The 4,797-nt window shown below is 42.1% G+C and overlaps 1 long non-coding RNA gene across 1 annotated transcript; it reads left to right on the top strand.

Annotated features, from left to right (window-relative positions):
- Nucleotides 1-854: 854 nt before the first annotated feature.
- Nucleotides 855-3,309, top strand: LOC116502827. Its single transcript, XR_004254599.1, has 3 exons — nucleotides 855-926; nucleotides 1,023-1,141; nucleotides 3,080-3,309. It is a non-coding gene; the product is annotated as an uncharacterized LOC116502827 (long non-coding RNA).
- Nucleotides 3,310-4,797: the final 1,488 nt, after the last annotated feature.

Raw genomic sequence — 4,797 nt, 5'->3', positions numbered from 1 at the left:
TTATTCATGTTTATTCTTATTTCTGTTATCTTGTACATGAGTGACTAATAAATAAATAAAAATAAATAAATAAATAAATAATAAATAAATAGGTAGGTAGGTAGGTAGGTAGATAGATAGATAGAGATAGATAGATAATAAATAAAAATAAATAAATAAATAAATAAATAAATAAATAAATAAAAATATGTCACTGATGATCAAAGCTAGAAGGGCACTAGATAAGAAACAATAGAATTCAGGGGGAGTGGGAGGCTGGACTTGGATATTTGTGACAACACAATGACTGGTGGTACATTTAACCCGTCTGCCAGCTCAGCCTCTTCTTTTCCTACACCAGTGGTTCCCAAACTTGGCAACTTTAAGACTTGTGGACTTCAACTCCCAGAATTCTCCAGCCAGCAGAGCTGGAAGGAGAATTCTGGAAGTTGAAGTCCACAAGTCTTAAAGTTGCCAAGTTTGGGAACCACTGTCCTACACAAACCCAGTTAACTGGTTAGTTTAATGAAATGTTTCTCAACCTTGCAGCTTCCCACAAACACATGACTGCATTTTATGACGGTTTTGCCAAAACCTGACATTTACTCCTGGTTTTTGGCAAAACCATGTCCATTGGTTTACTTAAAGTCTGTCAAAAAAAAAAAAGTTGTAAAACTGGGTCACATGACCGACCTGATTCACAATCATCACAACTTATGACCGGCAGGCTCCATTACATTCGCAACTCGAGGACTAGCTTATGTACAAATAATTCAAAACCATGTATAAAAATAATAGTGCAGAAAAGGTATGCATTAAGCAACATTTTATACAGGTCACGTTTTGTTCTTACAGTTTCATTTCAACTAACAGCACTCATTCCTTAGGCTCAGGTGGTCCCAGCACAGCTGTGGTCAGTACAAGAGGAGCCAATATCACCATACCAGGTATGATAGCACTAAAAACAAAACAAAAAATGGAATTGTATTCTACACTCCTCAACCCACTTCAATGCAATCTTCGCCTTCATTTTCTGCTAATAGGGACAACAACACAAGAACCAGGGAGGCGACCGCTGACGTTCTGGGCCATCATTATCATCTGCTTAACTGTGTCTGGACTCTTCATAGGAGGATATGTTGGGTGCTGTTTCCTCTGGAAAGTAAGTCAGGAGAGCCAGCTTTCCTCAGATCAATGGGAGGTTCCTCATGGCTTGATCAGAGCCTGTTAAAATGTATGAGACATAAAACAGAGTGTAGCCTGATAGTAATACAAGTGGCCTTGCTTAAGGATGGTAATTGAGGCCAGAGACAATCAATACTACATGTCAATCAAACAGCAAGACATGACTGTGCTGACTTACCAGATATCCAGCTTTTCCAATTGCAACTGTTAGGCAAATTCTGCCCAGTCATTAGGCACAACATCACATGATCACCATTTGCGACTCCTGATATCTTTCCCATTGATTTTGCTTGTAAGGAGCTCAGCAGGGAAGCTCACAAATAATGATCACATAATTGTGGGATGTGGCAAACGTCATGAGCTCTGAGGAGATGGGTGATCAAAGATGCAATAGGGGGGGGGGTGGGTGGGTGGGGGGTGGATGGATGGATGGATGAGGATGGATGGATGGATGGATGGATGGATGGATGGATGGATACATACATACATACATACTACATACATACATACATAGGTGGGTTGCTAATTTTTTTACTACTGATTAGGGTGCTCTCGTGATACTTCTGTGCATGCGCAGAAGTGTCCAGATGGGTGGGCAGAGCCTCCCGCTGCCAGTTTGCCTGATCCAGCAGCAACCTACCCACTGCTGAACTGGTAGCAACCCACCTCTGGATAGATAGATAGGATATAGATAGATAGATAGATAGATAGATAGATAGATGGATGGATGGATGGATGGATGGATGGATGGATGGATGGATGGATGGATGGATGGATGATGAGGATGACAGACAAACAGAGAAAATATTATTGTGAGCTGGTTTAAAGCACCCAAATCACAGTCATGGTTGCCTGTCATAGCACCCCTGCAATCAAGAGGACCAACACCGCCATATCTTTGATCAGTCCCGGAATCAGTGGTCATTAATCAACTACTATCTATCTTACTGTTTGTATGCATGGCCTCTAATATTACAGGTCAGGGACTTGGACAGATAATATTGCATCTGGCCTGCTTTTCCTGGAGCAGATGACAAAAAGCAATATGGTTTAAACAAGCCAGGAAACTATTAAGTGAAGCAGGCAGCACGCTTGGGAAAGTGCAAGATTAGGAGCGAGTAACTCCTATTATTTCCTCCAGAAGTAATTATTTCTGTTAGCAGAGCTAATAACCATTCAGAAATACCATGCATCCGATTGCATATAAAAATGAATAATAGTCTTATTTTATTATTTAGCAGGAATACAAAGTCAGCGGTGGTGGGATTCATTACTGGTTCTATAGGTGTGACGTGGTGGACGTGGCAAGGGAAGGATACTTCAAATCCTCATTTCCTCCCAATCAGCTGGGACTCAGGAGGCAGAGAATAGATGGGGGTGGGGCCAGCCTGAGGTGGTATTTACTGGTTCTCCGAACTTCTCAAAATTTCCGCTACTGGTTCTCCAGAACTGGTCAAAACCTGCTGAGTACCACTTCTGAAAGACAGGCCTTCTCACTGCTTTTATGCTTTGGAACTCCCAGCCACTAGAAATTGAGCTAATCTTTGTGTTTCCACTGGCAGGCAAGTAGATATAGCAGGGTGTCCACTCAATGAGTTTAAATGGGATGGTTTCGCTTTTAACAATATTTCACCTTATACTACACAAATATAGGCCTTATAATAGAAAGGTGACTTTATATTATTTAATTGTGGGACTACCACATGTTGCTAAACTATAACTTCCAGAATTCTTCACTTACAAGGAAGTTGAGTTCTGCAACAATTGGAGATTCAATCCTCTGAGGCACTTCTGCTTTTATAGGAAATAACTGCCTTAATTAGGTTTATTCTTTGACTTGCAAGCTAGAGTTTCCCATTATGTTCTGGATATAAAATTCAACTGTCTCCTTTGCTATCGTTTTGCTTTGTTCCAGAAGAATATTCTCTAAGTCAAGGCTTAGTCTTTCCCTGAAATCTTGTTCCCTATTTTGAACACGGAGACAAAAATATTGAAAAATGAAGGAAACTCTTCTGGCGGAGGGGAGCTGAACCCAGATTTGCGATTCACCAAGTTTGTTGAACTGTGTGACAAGGACGATTGTTGGATCTTCAACCCAAATGTTTTCATGATCAAATGTTAAATCCTGGAATAAAAAAATTCTTAACTCTGTATTTCTTTCACATACCAAAGCTTGAGTATAAAACAGCGGTGGGTTTCACATTTTGTTACCACTGGGTCATGGGGGGCACATGCCCCTTCCAAACATGCGCCTGGCCTTCCATGCATGCACTTTGCTTGCACTTGCACCTTCCGTGCATGTACCGGCCTCAAAAATGTGCCTAAATAAGACGGCATAGAGCCGGGGGATAGTGGGTTGGCTGAGAAGAGAGAGAAGAGCAGGGCTGTTCAACCGGTGACCATAATGCATCCCTTCATCAGCAAGATTATTGCAATTCTCTGTATCTAAGATATTTTGGGAGCTATAAGCTGTGTAGAGCATAACCAACCATTGGCTGGTATAGCTACTGGGAAAGCCAGTTTGGTGTAGTCGCTAAGGGATCAAACTAAAACCTAGGAACCATGAGTTCTAATCCCAAGGTGAAAAGCCAAGCTAGGGACAGATCACCATGGAGAGTATGCAGCTGTTAAGAGCCAGCACTGGTTTGATGGCATATGATCACCTAGGACTTGCCAATGTAGAAAGGTCGCATCCATTCCCCTCCTAGAAGAATAAAATATTTTGGGGAATATTTAAAAAGGCAGAATATTATATTCCCTGAATAAGGAAAGAAGAAACATGGTTTAAAAGACAAAGAGAAGATCCCTGCACCCAGCAGATATTTGGTGCCCACTGAGAAAGACTGGGCCAGCCTATCTACAAGACAAAAGACCTCCAGCTCCAGGGTGATGGGATTAAGACAGTGGTGTAATCCTCTGAAGTTTGCTACCGGTTCAGCGAGTCTGCTACTGAGTGTGTGCTTTGCACTTATGTGTGCTTGAGTCCTGCTTGCGCAGCGCTAAAAAAGGAACATTTTGAAATATTCTGAGTTGGCAAAGGTAAGTAGAACAGCGGGGGGGGGAATCTGCTGTGCCATGCAATTTAGATTAGCTAGAAAGCCGGAAATCCGACAATTCTAGCTAATATAAATCGTGCATCACAGCTGATCGTCACCCAGCTGATCGTCGGAAATATCGGTTCGCCCAAACTGGTAGCATTTTTTACCACCAGTCTGGGCGAACCAGTCCGAACCGGTAGCATTTTACCGCTGGATTAAGACATGACCCTCCAGGACATAATAGGATTATCTATCAGCAGAGCTCACTACATGGCACAACCAAGCCCCTACATTACATCAGCCCAAGGTTCAACCAAACTTGATTTCAAGACAAACATAACCCCACATGGCCCCATCGGAGTCTGACAGCAACCAATAGAATATATACTCTTGGCACAGGAACAGGAAGCTCAAGTTCAAAGCCCAAGAGAGGGTATAAATACTTCTCACTCTCCACTCCATGTGGTCAGCTATCCAAAATCATACATGTTTGGTGGTTCTGCTTCACGATTAAACCATCTTTCCAATCAGCCACCATGTTTCCAGTGTCTTTCTCATTTCTCCCCACTTGGAACTGAACCCAGATGGACATTTT

The sequence above is a fragment of the Thamnophis elegans genome, chromosome 2 (assembly GCF_009769535.1).
Source record: "Thamnophis elegans isolate rThaEle1 chromosome 2, rThaEle1.pri, whole genome shotgun sequence".
NCBI lineage: Eukaryota > Metazoa > Chordata > Lepidosauria > Squamata > Colubridae > Thamnophis > Thamnophis elegans.
This window is presented reverse-complemented; position numbering and strand designations above follow the sequence as displayed.